At 46.7% G+C, this 19,842-nt stretch overlaps 1 protein-coding gene across 3 annotated transcripts in view; it reads right to left on the reverse strand.

Annotated features, from left to right (window-relative positions):
- The window catches only part of lrfn5a (leucine rich repeat and fibronectin type III domain containing 5a), a 140,797-nt gene that overhangs the window by 103,743 nt on the left and 17,212 nt on the right, over nt 1-19,842 (reverse strand). For 2 of the 3 annotated variants that reach the window (XM_035611074.2, XM_035611075.2), the window contains exon 1: nt 7,040-7,505. The exons of the other annotated variant lie outside the window; for it this stretch is intronic. The gene's annotated coding sequence lies outside the window, so the exon portion shown is untranslated. Of the gene's footprint in view, nt 1-7,039; nt 7,506-19,842 lie in introns of those variants that run through there. 3 annotated transcript variants of the gene reach the window in all.

Here is a 19,842-nt window from a genome sequence, read left to right on the forward strand (position 1 = left end):
CCATGAATATCTATTCAATCGGTTATGAACATGCTTGTCGATTGCCATAATGTATAGACAGACAGAGTTGCAGGCCCTGAGCCAGAAGTCTGTCTTTCTGTTGTTCACACGACATGTCGTTTTTTTCTGACCTGAACACAGCTCATTATCGCCCAACATGTCCCACATCTGTCATGTCACCCACTCCTCATGCTCACACCATCACACACACACACACACACACACGATGTTGAAGCAGCAGGTGAGCAAAGAGAGAGGGGCTAGTAGGGGGTGGGCGGGTCATGTGAGTAGGTAAGTTATTTCATTTACACAGGAAAGAAAGAAAGAAATAAGAATGAGAACAATTTATAGAGACTATACAACTGATATACACACAACACTCATCCAAATGAATAGGCCTGTGCAGTAAAATGGTCATACAATATCCCAGGGAATTTGAAAATAACAGTGGTGTCTGTATCACTTCATCGTGGAAAAATTCTGCCGTGCAATGTGCGCCTATTTACACTTTCATACATCCACCCATCCATCCATCAATGATCTATGCCGCTTATCCTTTGAGAGTCACGGGGGCCGCTGGAGCCTGTCCCACCTGAAACTGGGCGAGAGGCGGGGTACGGCCCGGACAGGCCAGCGGTCTATCACGGGGGTTGGCGTCCAGAAGCAAACATTCACACTCACACTCACGCCTAGGGGCAATTTGGAGTCTAGGCTGCGTGTCTTCTGAGGGTTGGATGAAGCTGGAGTACCCAGAGCTGTCTCACTTGTATACTGTATCAGTCATGTATCGTGGTCATTTTATCGCCGCGTGAAATGAATGATAATAACGATAAACAATTTGTCCGTGCAGCTCTTTTCAAACAAGCTCTAAATCTTTTACACCAAAGAAATTGCGTCTGCTGAGTGCTTCACATTCAAAGACAAAATTAACATAAAAAACATGCCAAAAACGGCAATTGATGGAAAAAGGAGAAAAAAGTCACAGTTGAAGTGCGCCAGGAGACGCCAAAGGCGGCAATTGGTGGTTCCAGCAAATGCGGACGATGGGATTTTTTTTAATTAGCTGGTTATATCGTACACTGCCTGAACGTGAGCGAGAAGGTTGAATTCGTGGCAAAACGTTGGATGCCGCCCAACCCTATATCCGCAGATTAACCACATCCAAAGACGAAGCTGCAGCTGTAGTTAAAGACCAAAACGCCACACAAACAACAACAACATCAACAGCATTCAAATCTATTCTAATGTAATTAAAGACTTTGTAATGGAATTTAAGCAGGAGTTTAAATTAAGCTACAGGCCAGCCAAGGACTAATCCTGCCCTGGCAGCGGCAGACCATTTACTTAAGGTAATTGTTTTTTTGAAACAAGGTGCCAACACACTATACTAGCACTACGTCCTGCATGTAATAAAGTGAGCGAGGTCTGATGCCGAACAACTCAGAGGGTCTTTTGTTCAACATTTTTTAGATGTGGCCTGGACCCATGGCACCTTTCAGCTGTTCATCTTGTCTCAAATGTGCGTGTGGGAATTTGTTTTGTATCACTGGGGCAATCGTCTGTATCGTTTGTTGTCTGCGTGGCTCGGTGTTGGTGACAAATGAGTTTCCCCGCTCGGGATGAACAGAGATTTTATCCCATCTCGCTGCTGTTTCAGAATGTAAGGTCTTCAAGTGGGCTACCTGTAGGGGACATGGTGGAATTTCGGCGGTTGCATTGGCAGAACATTTAGAAATTCTATTCATCAAAATAATGTCAATGGTGCATCTCACTGCGTGCACAGATAAAGTGGAAACTAGTGCTGTTATGCCGACTCCTGCATGCCTGCTGAGTATATGGCTAAAGACGTCACGTCAAGTTTAAATAATACCATGACTGTATGTAGGACCTAACATGTGAGGTCCCCAAGATCTTCCTGGATTTTCAGTGGCAGTTTGATTTCATTTAGTTACTGAGGTGCTCGACGGAGGCATATATACACGCCCACAAAAAAGAGAGGGGGACCCGAGATCGAACCCTGAGGAACGTCAAAACTGTATTCTGCAGATGTGGAGGAGGAATATTCTGAGGCGAACATGATTGGAGAGGGAACATCTAAACCAATCAAGGACAGAGACGCAGGCCCAGTCATACAGTGTGTAAAAAGAAATGAAACAGTAGAGCGGTTTATGTTATTGGGCGACTGATGTGGATCAAATTCTGGTATGTGACGTTTGGTCAATAGACATTACAAGATCCAGTTCCATCTTGACGCAGCATATTTTGTAATCATTCAATAAGCATTAAACTGTAACCATGACAGGCATGTGAATTAAACATCTGGCGAACCAAGGGCTCTTCATCACATTTGTGAAAAAAAAATCTGTACGAAGTCCATGCTCGTTGATTTGGCCACCAGGGTTTACGGTGTCAAAATGTCCGTGTTTCAGATTTCCTTTTAATCATATTGTACCCGATTCTCCTCAATACATGTTGCCGGCTGTTTAAGGATTGAACCTCGGCCATTTCACCAACTGAGGTCATTTGTGAACTTCCCACATTTGTGGTTCAGCCAATAGCTGGGTGAGTGATGGCTACAGGGAGATGTGTTGTCTTTGTTTTCTCTCCTCAGACTCCTTGATGACAGTTTGTCCACATATTGTTTTAGTGGATAATGACCACACACTCACTCACGCACGCACACCCTCACACACACACACACACACATAATCCCAAGCACCCGCAGAATCAGTCCAGATGTCACAGCGTCAGGCCAGCTTCCAATAAAGCCTGCCTCTCCTCTGCTAATAGGAAATGTTCCCGAACATCTGTGGTCTCCATCCTTCTCCCTGTCTCACTCTGTCTTCTCGCTGCAGCCCCCCCCCCCCCCCCGCCTGCTCTCTGTCTGTCTCTGAGCAGCAGAATAAATTGAATTAGAGCTCCACCACCCACTCGGCAGGATCCAGCAGCCCTCTTGTCAGATAGCTAAACAGAGGGAGGGAGGGAGGGAGGGAGAGAGAGAGAGTTGCAGGGAGATAAACAGAGGGCAAGAAGAAAGACGGGCATAAAAAACTCCCCCCTGCCCCTATAAAGAATAAAGAACAGCCTCTTTACTACAGCCTGATAAGAGTCCACACATTCCCCCCCCCCTGTTTTTGTAGGTAGGTTGGGAGGGGTGAGGGAGAGAGAGAGAGAGAGAGAGAGAGAGAGAGACAAAAAAGAAAAGAAAATAATCAGAGAGAAGAGGAAAACAGAGGATAAGAGGGATGCTGCTTCTGCTTCATCTCGGTCTGCCCTATACATGTCATTACGGAGCGGGGGGAGGAGTTTTCATCATAACAATGCATACGCACAAAAACAAACACAAGCAAGTCACACGAGCAGACCGGGATGTTTATCCTTTCGTCGTGAGCGCCATCAATCCGGCAATGACGCCGGCGGATCAGAGCAGATCAAATCAAACAGGGTGGGAGCAGCTTCAGCATACGGCATTCTTCTTCACCGATTTACTTTTTGCTGTAAACGGGAACTCAGGAGCAATCGTTAGCGGCACAGCGCCGTCCGTCCGGGAACCCTGATGGCACAGCGAAGCGCTCCTCTCGGACATAACCAGGAGGCTAAACACAACCGAAATGGCCTGAAAATCTTTTTCCTTTTTCTAGAGCCGGGGAAAGCCATTTGCATAATGCCTCCATATCCACGGGCCATTAGCGCCAGCATGAGTGGCCCGCGCGCATAAATGTATTGCCTTGATCAATCAATGCGAGCTACTGTACCGGTGCGAACCGACGAAACTCCAATCTGGCACAAGATCGAGCCACGGGAAAGGGAGGGCGAGGAGGGGCAGTTTTCCGAATGTTGGACATGTCACAGTCCCGAATTGCGGGGGGGGGAAAAAGGGTTGATTAAAAATGATCATTTCTACTTCATTTACTGCACATTCTAATCAAACTGGACAACTCCTCATTTGCTGAGGGGCCTGATAGATTGCACTTCCACGTCTCATGACTCGTATAAAAGCAGCCACGGTGTTGTCACGCTGCTCGGGAAAACACGTCTTCAGGTGGAAGTAGCTTCTGATAGAGGACAGTGACAATGCTGTTGCATTGGTAATCACGCCGCGTTTAAGGTCAAATGCATGAAACTGGAGAACCTTTACACGGCCAATTGCTTCTGGTTATCTTAAATGAACAGTATTCGTTGCCTCAGGGCGTTTTTTCTGAAGCTGTTTTCCTGTATTTCATGTTTAACATCCCACAGAAACAAGCAGAATTTAAAAATGCAAACCAAAAACAACCTACTCCTTTTATCTATGTTCGTGTAGAGATTCTCTTTTTTCCCCCAATCTGATTCATTCCTGCGCGCGTGGGGCCAATTTGACGACCAATTTCATGATTCCTTCCTCTCAGGCAGAGACCAACCCAGACCCTGGTTCTCCAGAAAGGAGCTGAGCAGAGTGCGCGGTTAAAGCCGACATTCCTTTTCAACGTCTGTCCTAGATCCCCAACTCTGCAGGTTTCCCGCTCCGGCGGAACGTTGACAGTGCGGCCAACATCCAGCTCACGATTCGCTTCCACGGACAAGCAACCAGTTTGCACCTTTGGAGACAAATGTAGTTCCACTTGACTTGAAGCAAGCCAAGGTCCTTCACTGCAAGTCAACAATAGGGCGTCGAGACAAAGTAACCGTGCCGAAGAGTAGCTTTTTTTATAATGCAGTTATCACCTCACTTATTTGTGTGACTCTAAAAACAAAACAAAAAGGAAATGAAAATGACAAACTGCTATTTCAAGTAATAAACCCCAAATGAGTTTCACTATACATCATGTAAGTAAGGGATGCAACCATATGATATTTCCCTGCGATAATCATCATAGGAAACATCATGGTATCACTAGAGCCCGACCGATATGGATTTTTGGGGGCCAAGATTCCTGATATCGATACATCGGCCTACATATATCTATCTATATCTATATATAGATAGATATACCTATATATCTATATGATTTTAAGATGTCATTATCAAACCTTTATGACAAAGAAATGTAATTGAGGCTTGAGATTTTAGTTTAACCATAAACTTAATTATAAAAAACAAACAAAAATGACAAATAGAACCAAATAAATAGAACTTGAATCCAGAAAAAAGAGATTTATTTTACCTAAAATGTCAAACATAAATGCACATTAACAGGCTCATATCAGTTGGCCGGTAATATCGGTCAGGCTCTCAAAAACTGATATCACAGTTTATGGTATTTCACAATAATTAAAGAAACCATAAAGGATCCTCTGTAACAAGTACAAGCCCTGCATTAAAAGAAATGTGAGAATTATGGCAAAATAAAGATTCGCATTCATGAAAAAAAAGCAGGATTTGAACATTGTGATTGGCTGAGGTGGTGCTCTTATAAATTAGTCTGCATCCAACTGTAACCAATGATTAATTTCATTCATGATTGATCCACTGATTATTTTCTCCACTAATCGATTCAGATTCAGAAAAATGCTGATAAAATGTCTTCACAAGTGTTGTCAATGACTATCACATACTCTGGCTCTGCATCTGATCCGGGGTTTTATAGCGAACGGCAACTTCCCGTCCAGATTTATCCGTCCTCTAGGACATTTGAATCTATTTTTCCGGGGGTGGAGATTTGGTGAAATCAGTCTCGCTCGTCTTTGCCAGCTCCTACACTGCATGTGTGTGTGTGTGTGTGTGTGTGTGTTGTCAAGTCTGACAGCCAGTCGAGGAGGTGAAGGAGGAATACATGCATCTATTCTCGATTTGTTCTGATAATAACCATCAATTTTCATACCGTGGAACCGGCATACCTCTGCAATTCTTCGGGTTTGCATAACATTATTAATATCAAAGGACATTTATTTCAAATCAGTGTAGGAGAATGACTTTCACAGACTGAAAAACGCCAGAATCACCATGTTTTTTTGTTGTTGTTTTTTATGTACTGGACTCTATTTATCTCCTGCTCTCCATTCACAACACGCGCGTTTGCACACACGCTCTTCGAAAATTGATGAGTGAAGTCAGCCTTACACGTGCAATCAACGCACACGCGCGCGCTTCGCAGCTATATGTGTCAACGAGGTATGGGACAGGCGCTCAGCAGCGCGCGCCCACGCGCACAAACACAGACGCTCGGTGTTATTCCAGTAGATTACATTTTTAGATCACTATTACATGGAACCAGGCACGTGAAAAGAGAAACGCAAAAGGAGAACGCCCCCCCCCCCTCCCCTCTCTCTGTGTCTCGTGGTACAGGTGCGGAATGCGCACGTTGCGCACAGACAGAAGCGGCGGCGCAGTGGCGTTGCGCGCCGTGCGCTTTAATAACTGTAGCTCGAGGCGATCCAGTTCACGGCAGAAGACGTGAAGACAGTGCGTGCGCGCGCGCGCACACGCACAAGTTTTCTCTTCCGCTCTCTGGCGACGCGCACACCCGCCCTTAGGCGCGTCACACGCGCCGACGCTCGCTCACTCACTCACACCCGTTGTCACAGCGGGGCGCGGAGCCGGCTGGAACGTAGCCCATATATACCTACTGAAACTAGCCAACGTCTGAGTCCACACACACACACACACACACACACACACACACACACACACACACACACAGGAGAGACAGTGAGCGCTTCTGTAACTTACACCGGCTCAGTTTTGACCTTGCAATGTTTTCACTGCTGATTTCCCTTCATACAGTGGCACCTTCTCTCTACCCCCCCCCCCCCCCCAAAACATCACCACAGCCACAATACACCCTCCTCTCTGCCCTGCCACCCCCCCTCCCCCCTCCCGCCCCATTTCAGCAGCCAGCCGAAATGTCTGCACAAGGAGATCTAGAAATAACTCCACCTATGCCCCTCTGTTACCCCTCAGCAGCCTCCATCCCTGTGCTCCATGCAGACGCAGTCGGATGGAAAAGAACCAGAGAGGGATGGAGAGAGAGAGATAAGGAGGGGGGGGGGGGGGGGGGGGTACAGGACCGAGCCGTTCATTTCCGACGTTTTGAACACAATACGGGAGTTTCAACTTTACCTCTCTCCGGATGCGGTCCCTCCGTCCGCCGAGTGTCAGGGCGCAATTAACTTTCCACATCCCATGATTTAAAAAAAAAAAAAATGACAGCGCACGTCTCACACGTATAACTCCACACGGGTATAGGTTCCACACCGGAGAGCGTCTCCCACGAATGTGTGTGTGAGTCGAGGTGTGTGTGTGTGTGTGTGTGTGTGTGTGTGAGTGTGTGTGTGTGTGTGTAGTAGTAGTATCCTCTGTGGCTGCTGGCTGTAAATCCCGTACCAGGCTGCACGGCCGCGACACAGTTCAGCCCCGTCTTCCACAAGGGGTGCGTCCGCTTTGCATTCTCACAGCGCGCGCAGACTACATCCTCCGCGGCTCCCCCTTCCTCTGCTCTCGTGCTCGCTCTCCCCGCGTTTCCCCCACGGTCTCATCCCTCCATCCGCGCGCCGAGCACACAATCCCATCCGAGAGAAACTGAAACGATCGCCGGCCCCCACCACCTCTCCACCCACCCGCCCGTCCCTCCCTCCCTCCCTCCCTCCTTCCTTCCTTCAACCCGCTTCTTTGGCTTCTCTCCTCTTCTTCCTTGTCCTCTCCTTCTTGCCGGCCGGCGGGTCCCCTCCCCTTCCCCGCGCAGGGGGGAACAAATTCCACTACAAGAAAAAGATGTACATCCAGGTAAAAGGGTGGAAAAGTGTCATCGTCCCAGTGGAAGGGGCTTCGGAAGACTTGTTAGGGTTTTCTCTGAAAACAACAAAATAAAAATCCCTCTGTGGTATCTCTCATGCTGCGTTGGACACCGCTCAACCTCCTGTGACGATTTCTCTTTTTTTTGATTTCCACTTCTCTCTCTCTCTCTCTCTCTCTCTCTCTCTCTCTCTCTCTCTCTCTCCCTCCCCCTCTCTCTCTCAGTCGGTGTCGCTCGCCCTCTGTTAACTCGGCTCAGTGCGCCTCCTCTGCAGTCGGGAGTAGAGGAGAAGAGAATAGAGCTGTTAAAAAAATTCTAAATTCAAATAGAATAAGACACACACAAAAAAACAAAACCCAAACAGAGACGAAGTCTGCGGCGCCCCCCACCCAGCGCAGCCGCCGGTCCGTCACACCCCGGTCAGCTCACCGGCACAGCCCCGCGGGTCCTCGGTGCTCCGTCCCCGGGCCGCCTCTCCCGCACCGTTAATCCACGCGGCAGCGCACCGGGCATGACATCCGTCAGGTTAGATGGCGTGAAAAGACCGCGACTTCCTGTGGTCGTTTTCAAAATAAAGCCGAGCTTGTTCGGCACAGCCAGAATTGCAGATTTTTCTATGAACAATCTACATAGACATAGGTGGTCTCCTTCCGGCATTTGCACTCGTCCCCGAGAGTGATTGAACGGGACCGTGGTGGGTCCAGTTGCCCCATCATGCCTGTCTGGGTCCAACTGCTTTCAAAGGGCCCCAAAAGCTCCATATTCACTTTATGAATGTTATGTATTTAAATCAGTTTAACAGGTGATCATGTAGGAATGGATAATGCAGGGGATGACAGCGGCGTCAAGGGTCCGGTCCGACTCGCGGTTTGTTCTCGCCCGGAGGCCTCCAAAGTCAGTAAATCCACAAATGCATTTAAGTCAACAACGATATACTTAATAATGAATTTTGCACGGGGCAAGGCTGGCACTGGTAATGCACTTTAAAGTTGATGTTGTATTACTCGCGCTCCACAAGCAGTGGCATTAAATATGTACAAGGAAGGCACATACACCTCCTGTGCGGTGCTGTGAATAAAAGGGTTGCCACACGGCCAATAAACCGTTATTATCAGAGTATATCATGAATGTCATCATGACGGTGAGATCACCTATACGTCTTGTGAAACTATGCAGTGCCAATAATGCATGTGACTGTGGAATGCATATTACAAGAATAGCCACATGCTCAGTCCGAACTGATTCCAGGTCTGATGATGTCACTGGCTTTCAGATGGAGCCTTTTATTCCAGTAATATGACAACTACTCATGCTGTTTGTGGTATAAGCAGTCTTCCCCCTCACTCAACCAGAACCTGTTCCCTCATGCTTTAGAAACATATTTCAGAAGCAGCCTATGCGCAGATTTTATTTTGAAACGCACATCCGGACTGTGCCACGATAGTCGCCGTGTCGCTTGACGCAGATTCGAAAAAAGCGGCTGCGTGGAAGTTGAAGAGGAGAGCCCCGTGTCGTGGTGCCGGGGGCAGGCGGGCAGCCCACAGCCCGCGTCCGCAGCTGCACGCGGCGCGCTCACACTCCAAACTCGCACAACTCTGCCGTGATTCGTCAGAGAGGCTGCCGCTGCCCTGTTGAGTCTCCTCTCTCCATCCATTCCGCGCGCCGTCGTTACGCGTGGGAGACACAGACGAGACAGTGACAGCCCCGCACCCGTTTGTGGCCCGCATGGCACCCCAACACTGTACCACCTCCCGGGACGCGTTCTTCTAAACCCCCGCTTCTCTTCCCAAGGCGCGTCTCTTCTTTGTCTTGGAGCAAGGCATGAATGGGAGTTATTGACTCTGGCTTCCTGCTGTTCCACAGAACATCGTACACGGGTCGACAGATGACAGAAGAGATGGAAAGGAGAGGAGGAAGAGGAGCAAAATGCATAGAGTTTGAGATTAAGCTCCAACATTGGGTCAAGATTTGATTCTATTCATTTTTTTCCCAGATAAACAGGACAAGATTAATTTCATCCAAGGCTTTGGGAGAAATTTGAATTTGTATTCCGGGAGATGAACAACATGCGGCTGTGCCTACAAACGGGAACATGCCTCTGCTAACAGCTATGGGGGGATACAACACTGGAGATATAGGGGTTTCTGTTGGGGGGGGGGGGGGGGGGGGGGCACACTGATAAGCCTGATGGTGGTCTGTCTATATATGGTTTGGGTCCAACAAAAGGCATAGGGGGTGTTACAGGATAAGAGCACGTATTTCCAATTCACGACATATGATGAAATAGTAGGAGTGGAATGTAACGCAGAGGTGGGCTTGGAAAATAGAAATCATCATGGGTTAGCCCCCTCAAAAGAATCTAAAAAAATCGTCCAAGTGGTACGAATGAGCGGCATGGAATTCTGAAAAGGCTGCTATAGATTTAATATACATCTGGTATTTTTTCTTACATTGGAGCAAACACAGTTAGAACAAACGCAGTAGCGCGGAGTGAGGGGCTGTTGGTGGGGATTACAACATGAACAATAAGATGTGGGTTTTTTTTAATAATATGAATGATTTTATCACTTTGCCTTGAACGAGCTAAAAACACCCAAAAGAAAACAATTTGGGCTCCGTGCGACATGCGGCCAGCTTTACACCAGTGCCACAGGATGATGGGCCGTGAACAATAAAGTGTCGTAATCCAACCTTCAGGCCGCTGCCCTACTGGTTTATTGATTAGCCCTTAACCGTTGTTAAAGTCACTGAGACATTGACGGGGTGCTGATGGGATTGCTCCCCGCGGAATATCACAATTCATCTGTTCGCCGGGCGCTCATGAAAAAGCCGGGGCGATCGACAATCGGTTAACCATTTAAAGCCCTCATCAGGTTCCCCTCTTTTTTGTGTGTCTTCATTCAGCGATACAAACGGTCATGGAATACCACTTTGTTATGGCTAAGGGGCTTTTAATGGGTTGGCTGGATCCACTTGCTCATTCATTTCAACTGGTCCTGGGGTTCTAAAGATCCCGATGGCGACGCGCGGGCTGTACTGCCCAGCGTGTTATGGTTTTATACCAGTTCGGTGTCGGTTTAAATGCAGGAGTTTACCTGCGATGCTCCTGCAGCAAGCTCCCGCATGCACTGTTGGCGAAGTTATTGATTTGCCCTGGGAAGTGGTGGTGGACATAAACCACCAAACGGAGCCCTATTCAGCTGTCGAAGCCGAGCAACCAGCGGCCAGGTTAGCCCAGACAGGTTGGAAGAGGGTTTTCCAAAGGTTTATTTTACAATATTTGCCAGTTAACTGCCTAATACAACAAGGAACATAGTTGTATATAATAATATGAATATTTTGTATCATATTTCATTTTAAAATGTTGTACATCTTACACTCACACACACACACACACGTTCTACTCTTGATATTTATTTATTTAGATCCTTACATTCAGTCTGCAGTTAGTTTCTCGACTATTTCAAAGACAAATGGCACAAAATAGTTTAAAATATATTCAGCATACCACCAACGCACACACCAACACACACATATATATATAAATTTAGATACTAACTCGTCACTTGCTGTTTACTTTCTCTGTCTTTTTTTCCCCGAAAAATATTTTTGACAATATTTTGGATAATGACATTAACATTAAAATAAGATTTCCTTTCCCTTCAGTCGCAGGTTTCCCCCCAGTCCCTTCCCCTCAACGTTGGTGATATATAAAACAGTCTCCCCGCCCCTGTGTCGGCGCATCAACCTGTGATTGCCGTCACATTTGTTAGCAGTCAGACAGGGCTCGGGAACACAAGGCATCATTTTACTGTGCAGAATAAACGTGCGGTGTTGCTTGTGTTTTACATACATGGGCTGGAAAATTGACACTGCTCCGCATGAGGCTTTCACTCTGATTGTTTCACAGCAGGTCTACAGACGCTCAGTCAGATCACGTGACCCTGGTTACTGGCAATAGTGAGTCATTAAATGTACATGAAGGCCCGACAGACTAAGCGGAAGCATCCAAGGATCACAACAACAGACGTCTGAATATCACTGTAAAAATTGGTATACTTATACTTGGTAATATACTGAAGTCAAATCATTTGTACCATACTCCTATGATATCCCTATGTGTGTGTGTCGTTTCATATTTATCTCACAAATCCCTCTTTACAGCCATATATTTCATAATTTGGGCGCCGATTCACATTCTTCCACATGGCACGGATGCAGGCAGGTTATTTGCCTGAAGGCAACACAATCAAACATGGCGGAGAGTGAACGGGACCCAGAACGGGGTCGTCCTGACCGGCCGAGACAAAGCGAGGAGCTACCAACCTAGTAGATGGACTTTAGGACTTCTGTCGCATGGCCGTGGTTCGGGAATGAGAAAATCTGACACTGACCAGGAAACCGTATTTTGGAAATCGCAGCACAAGACCCTCTACCCACAGCAGACTCCAAAGACCTCTCACCTATTTTACCACTCATGCAAAAAAACAGTCAAGCAGTACAGAGAGAGTTTACGGACGAGAGCCACAAAAGCTCAGTGCTCAAAGCAAACCCCACTCTCGGCAAGAGACTAGTCCTTGACCTCAGTGGAAAACGTTGTGAGGTCAAGGAAAGGTGTAAAGGAGGATTCACAGGACTTAAGAAAAGGCGACAGCGCTGCTCAGAGAATCCGACTCCACTCACACTTAAACAATGTCATCACGCGACGGCGGATGTTATTGACGTGCGTCTGCCGTGGTGAAACTACAAATTTCTGAAGATGGACTACAAAAAACGCAGCAGCTCTATCCACCATTTTTCAGTGTGACATCAGATGTAAATGACTCATATGTTACAGTAACATACATGATGACGTGCGTCTATTCTGGTTCATATTCATACTCTCCGTCTTCTACTACGTCGCTGCCGCAATAATTGTGGGGCGTCTATTTATCCTTTCCTTTCCCATAGGAAAGTCCAGTGCACCCTGTGCTAAAGGAGATAGGAAAGGAAGCACTGAAGCACCTTTCCTATGCATTTAGAGAATCCGAACAGCTCTTATCATGGCTGCCAATCAAACACTTCCGGGTCACTTCAGGATTAAGGAAACTTCCTGAGCAAATTTGACACTCCGACAGTACCCAAGATTTTGCTCATATCCCACATTTAGATTATGTGACCAGCTCAGCTGCAATCAGAATATCAAAACTGTTTCAGTGGTTTGATATTTGACAGATTGCCGATTGCAGAAGTGCAACTGCCATTTAAACACATTTGGCAGTGAGTGAATGAAGAACTGAAGATGCATAGCTTCACCCGTTGAGTGAAGGTATGCATCTTCAGTTTGAATCAGCAAAAATGTGTTCCAGCAGTTTATTCCTTTGAATTCCTTTCAAAATCCAGGCATGATGACCGAATCCAAAGAAGACTCTCGGAACATACTTCATCGTCTAACCCTATCTTTCCTCCAAAATGCGCCTCCCAATTACGAGAAGAGTGCTCATTGAAATGGAATGTTGGCACAACAATTACCACGGGCCACTGGAGATCAGTCAAAACTCCACATCAAAACCAGTCCCAACTACAGTCGACGAAAGGATTCATAACGAGGGGCTTGTTCTTAACAAGCGCTGCACTGTCGTGTCCGGTCACCGCCCAATGCTCTCCACATTCTAAGCCACTAAAATTGCCGGCTTCCAGTGGTGCTGATCAGCGCACTGATAACCTGATCATCAGGGGACCCGTGTTCGAAACGGTGGTAAGGCCGAAATAATTTGGAGGGCTGGACGGATAGAAATCCCCTCGGTGAGGCTTGGATCAGGAAACGTGGATCCTCCACGAAACCGATCAGATATAGATATTTGTATTATTATTTCAAAACATTACCTTAAAATAATGAGCTTTGACATCAATTTTGCACAGCTTCCTCAACCTTGACTAGGTGTTATCGCCGCCCCCATCGCTTGCAGTTGTCAACCCCAACCCTGTCGGGCTCGCCTTTTAAATTCTCTCCACTTGCCGGAGTTTGACTGGGTCAGACGCTGTTCTCAGGGAGCGGGCTGCCACTAAAGCTCTAAAAATCCCCCGCTGGTGTTTGTGTCACACTCTATCCGCTCAGGCGAACGCATGCGGACGGGAAGCACAAAGGCACTGTCAGTATCAACATAAGCTGCAGAGGCTGTAGCCTTCTGTCATTATGGATCAAGCCATTGATTAGCTGCTATGGCTTTTGCAGACAGCGGCGGGTCATATTGGCTGGGATCACTTTGCGCACAGGTCAGTGGTCAGGAAAGCACACACTCAGCAATGACTTCAATCCTCAATCCAGGAATTCCTCCGCCGCATCGATTACCTGCAGCCATTTTTCTTTAGCGCGGCGTGATGGCCTCAGACATAGCATTTACTGCAGGCTACATTCGTACTACTAGGTTTTCATTTCATAACGTTTTATAAAACTGAAACTATCTCCACCCAGGCAAGCGTTTTAGCTCCTTATCAGTTTTAATCCCCCCCCCCCGTCTATACTAACACGCCCCGGGAAGCGCACATCACGCGACCTGGCCGTTTGGGTGCCGGTGGGAACAGGCAGCAGATTGTCCACTCTGCAGTCGCCCGCTTGCGGAGTTGCTCACTCACGGGAGACACCACGAAACCAGAAACAACAATAATGAAAAGAAATAGCAGGAATTTCTCTTCTTGGACCGACGACCAAGTGGAACTGGCACTGACATTGAGTGTTTTCAACAAGGGGGATGTAGCCGAAGGAGAAAGTAATTGTTGAAATAACAAGAGAGAATAGCCGTTGTTTAACTGCTAACACACACACACACACACACACCACACCACACACACACATTTACATTCAGGGTCACTGTATACACTTGTATCATTTCATCTTGTAGCCACGATGCTTTTTTTTATAGTGCGTAACAAAGTTGCAGGTGTGAGAGAATATTCTAGTAATTGACAACAGGGAAGAAGGAATACATTTTTCTGGGATACTTTAGGCGAAGCCTGCATATTATTAACGCGGAAAGCAGCCCTAATGAGCAATCCCTCATTGGCCTCATTTGATCCTGTTGTGGAATTTAAGTTGATGAGAGTACGCCCTCGTTCGGCGTGGCTGCTTACTGGAGATAATTTTAAGCACCCAGGACGATGTGCCGGCACAGACCGACCTGCTGTGCAAAGCAGGAGAGAGGTGTGGTTTTTGTTTTAGAATGTGCAGCAGCTTTCTTTGAGGATACGGGCTGGAATCCCTCCCGAGGCTGCACTGGTGGTTTTTAATAATGTAGGAAATGAATCGATGCCAGAAATCGACATCCAAGACAACCGTCCCCTTGTCCGCCGGTAGAACGGCGATGGTGTCATCGTCCTGTGGGTCAGACGAGGCTCTGTCATCTTCCCGGGCGATGTCAGAGCCAGTTCCTGTTTGCAAATCCGCTCCGAAGCGCGCTTTGCCTCCACGATGAGCTCATCCGCTGGGATTCGCTCGAGGCATCCCGGCAAATTTCAGGCCGTTCCGCAACGCCTCGGTTTTCCCAACAAGTTCAGGACCCGCCTTCCCTTGTCTGCGCTGATCCCCTCTCCAGCTCTCCTCTCTGAATCAGGAGCTGATGAGACCCTTGTGCTTAGGTCATCTTCATCAGACATTATTCCCAAAGGTAAGGAACGAATGCGGGAAAAATATAATCTCTTAAGCTGCAATCACATAGAAAAAACAAAATGTCCATTTGACAGCTCTGACACAATAATCTTTGTTCTCGAGTAATAAGGCAGAGGGCGCGCGCGCACACACACACACGCACACACACACACACACACACACGCAAACTCAAACACACATGGAATCAACTCTAAGTTATCTTTTTAATTTTCCATCGGCACAGTGAAGCTACAATCCCACATTATACGACACCCACTTTCAAACTTTTCACATCACAATTTGATTTGAATCCTCCTGATTCTCCTGTATGAGGAATATAAACTACAATATTAATGCAGCTACTGCTGTGCAATAAGAATTGCGTTGAAAGTGTCTGTAGACGTGCACTTTCAGACAACCACTGTACGGAAACACGATCTCCCCCGACGGCGTCTGACTGATATCGTTGCCGGCCGACGCTCTGGGAACTCCAGTGGTGAGTTACTGACTGAAAAAACATCAAACTGTACGTCCAGCGAACGTTAACGTGAAGTGTCTTTCCGCACTTTCTCAACAAGTTAGCGATCAGATTGGTGTGATAACGTTTCATTAAATCAGGATTGGCTGTAACTGGATGTTGATATTTCATTTGACATGGCGTCGCTGCGGGAGACTGTCCGTCTCGACTGCAGACTCTTCTGTCGCTGCCTCCTGCTTCCGCCGCCTCCTCGTGTCAGCTTTCCAGCCGAGGCGCAGTTGATCCCAAACAAGCTCAGTGTCTATGGGAGGGATAGATGGGACTCTCGCGAACGGAACTGAAAAAAATATGTGGGGTATTGCACTTGGCAAATCTCGCTTGAGGTGACATTGCAGACTCCTTCAGCGTAGAAATAATTGCACCAAATGAAACTGCCACTACGTGACCTGGTGCACACTCATGGATAGGGCTCGGTCACCACAGAAATATAAATAAAAAATACATTTGTTCATGGTGGTAAAAGGTGATTCAATTTTCGCTGAAACACATGAACCACAAATCATATTATTCTATCCTCCTACTTGTCCTCACCAGTGGCGGTTGACTGACTGAGCTCCAACCGCTTCCAGTTTTGTTCCCAGATTGCTATCATGTGAGCTTTAATTCCCCCCCCCGATTGTGCCTTTACATATCGCCGCGACATGTTCGCCTTGTCTCGTTCACACCGAGATCAGTTCCCCCCGCGCTCTCGCAACGTTATCTACCCCTGACTCGGATAAGGCGGCTAAAAAGCGCGCCGACGTGTGTTTGTGCACGTGTGCGACAGAGAGAGAGAGAGAGAGAGAGAGAGAGAGAGCGCGTACATGCCAAACAGATAAGGCTCCCCCGCAGGCCTCTTGTTCATGCGGCACCTCACCAGACAAGGCAGCAATCACTCCCCAGCCATCTTTTTTTTTAACGCGTTTGCTCTCCAGCGCGACCAAAGAAAGCTCATGTTCACGAGTTTGCCTGCATTAATAAGTGTCGGATGTGTGTCAAAGGTTCCGTTCCCATCTGCGCTTACACACATTCTCACGTGGGCCTGGTGTGTGTGTGTGTGTGTGTGTGTGTGTGTGTGTAGACGTGTTTGCTTTTTTTGGATCGGTTGTGTTTCCGGATTGTGCCGCGTGTCTGTTCATTTGTGTGTGGGGTTGTGTGCGTGTGCGTGCGCCCCCTCACCGATAAGCCTCTCCTGCAAGCCTCTGATTCGTTTCGGGCGCCGCACGACAACAAGGCTGGCACTACTACTAATAAACTCGGCGCCTGTGCTCCGATAGCAACCAGGAGTTTGGAGTGTCTGAGCGGCGCTCGGGCGGGGCCGAGGCCGACGCACCGTAAGCCCCCCTTCCTCCCTTTGTCTTAACCTACTATTATCACATTGTGAAACAGCAGAGACAGGCCGATGGTTCAAGGCGCCCTGCAAGAACTGAATCCCTATCGCGAGTTCCGTCAGGCGAGGCGTCTCTTTTGCATGCTGCGGTCGTACAGTGTCGTTCTCATTCATCCCGCCCACTCCCACTTCCTCGCTGCAGTTTCCCCCCGGCTGTCATTTCAGCGATCGGCCGGTCATCATCTATCCAAAAAAGCTCTGCAACACACCTGCCCTTGTTACCCTATCCTGTCGCCATTCTGCCGCCACTCAGGACCGATGCACTCGGTCCTAATATCTCGTCACATCACATATCATTCAGTTAAATCTGTGAGAAAATCATTATTCTTTCTTCACTCGTCTCCCCGGTTGAACTTTTTTTCTCATTTCCGAATCAAATTGCGTGATTCCTCGGAGGCGGTCGACAGTTTTTGCTCCCGTTAATGACACTTCCTGTTATTGATGCCTGTGCATCAGAAGCACGGACTCAGTGCCACAATGTCAGGCAACGTCCTCTAAATTGTAAAAAGCAGTTTCCCTTTGCAAACTGCATTTTATGGAACGGTCGTCTTTACATGAACCCATTTAATATATAAGGCTGGTGATATTGATTTTTCTAATGGCTAATCCTTTTATAAAAATGAAACTACATGTACGTTTGTGAAACGAGACTGATCTTTTCAGCAGGAACAAATGGGCATTTGGTTGCGAAGGACAGAATGTTTTGAGGGTCAGACACACATTTGTGTTCCGTCTTTTCATCGGAAAGTTGAAAATATATATGCATATAAATCACATTTTAATAGTTGACATCATTGTGATTGTGTCTGATTTTCAGAGGGGTCCAGTGGTGTTACTGTAAAACCAGCACGTTCTTTTTTTTTATCTAGTGCACTATATTGGACACTGAATCTAAATAAAGTAGGGAACAATTTAAGAACAATGGTGAGTCCACAGAGAGAAGTCAGAGAAAAGAAGTATAGCGGAGGCAGTGAGTGGGAGGAGGGGGACAGGATGTCAACTCACAATACTCTCTACAGTGTGAATACATTCACACGTTATTCTTTCGGGCAATTCTATTGCTTTTCTTTGTAGCCTACATGATACACTTTTGCTGGTTTCACTGTTCGGCACCGCACTCTGTTCTCGGGCTCACGGACATTTTTACCTTCTGGTGCTCCAAAAGGCGAAAAAAAACGACTGAATATAAGCAATTTGAAGAAATATAAGAAGCTGACGGTGTCACAGAGAACGTTTACCATCACAGCCGTGCAGCGCGTTTGGCCATGGTGCCTGCGCAAAGTGCACTAGCGAAGCAGCGGCGTTTTAGCAGCAAAGTTGCAGTGAAAGTCAGTTTGACAGGCTGGAGTAACCCTATTAATACCAGAGAGAGTTTTCTCTCGTTACATTGCTCACTGCAGGCAAGAACGAGAGCACAGATAAAGAATGAATGAGTGGAAAGAAAAACCTGAGCACCCAGCCTACTGTCCTTGCAGTAATACAGAAAAACATTTCTCCAATCCTGACTGAAGTCTGAAGCCAGACAGTCTATTGAAGACCATGTTGTGTCACTTGTCTGCCGGATTTTTTTTTATTGCTGCTTGAAAATGATGTTTGTGATTTTACTTTTCTGTGTTTTTCTGTTTTATGCTGAGAAATTGCTGTATGGATGGAGATTTATTGAAATTCGCAGAGCACACGGCGTGTTTTGGGGATTCCTGGCTGTATCTGTGTTTCTCATTGTGCAGTCTGCTGCACTGGAGTCAATTAGGAGTCATTTTTTATAGCTGCGTGGCAGATTAATGCTAATTGTACCTCTGAATCCATTAACTGTCAGAGAGAAAGACGGGGAGAGGGAGGGGAGTCCAATTTCTTGGCAAAGCAGTTACATTTCTGTAGTGCCTATCTTACATTCTGAGGTTTTAAGATAATTTATTACATGTTAACTGAATACACATCCACAACCGCCCATGACTCCCACTAACCACAAAGTTTGAAGGCACTGTTGAAGATGGAACAGTTGCATCGTTATTGTTACGTCCCCGAAATGTCCAGGGGATGAGGGGAGTAACAAAGGATGTAATAAATTGGGATAACAAAATAAGGGAATCAGGGAGGATCAAGGTAAACAAAAATGAAAATGCATTCATGATAAAAGACAATATAATTAATAGAAAAAAAGCGAGCCTATCACACAAGGCCAATTCACCTGGAACAGAAAATACAACCAAAGTCAAAAAATAAATAAATGGGCCAGACCAGCTAACCACAACCACAGCATGGAGGGAGGTAAAAAAAGAAAACACACACACAGACCCAACCCACAACAGTTATATTATACAGCTATTTTGTAACACATGCCCTTTAAAAACCTTTCATATTTGACCTTTAATAAAGAGTAACTAAGAAAAATGGCACCTCTCTAACATGTTTTTTTTAAATTATTATTTTAAATCCATATTAACTAATAAAGTATTGAATAGTCTTAAATTCAGATCAGATGTGTTTTTGATATTTGTAACTTTCTGGTACACGCGTAATTTAGATCAGGCAGTCGATCTGGAGCGTTAACCTGAGACCATGCTAGCCTGCATGCCTGCTCATCACTTTATGGAAAAGG

Source organism: Scophthalmus maximus, chromosome 15 (assembly GCF_022379125.1).
Source record: "Scophthalmus maximus strain ysfricsl-2021 chromosome 15, ASM2237912v1, whole genome shotgun sequence".
Classification (NCBI taxonomy): Eukaryota; Metazoa; Chordata; class Actinopteri; order Pleuronectiformes; family Scophthalmidae; genus Scophthalmus; species Scophthalmus maximus.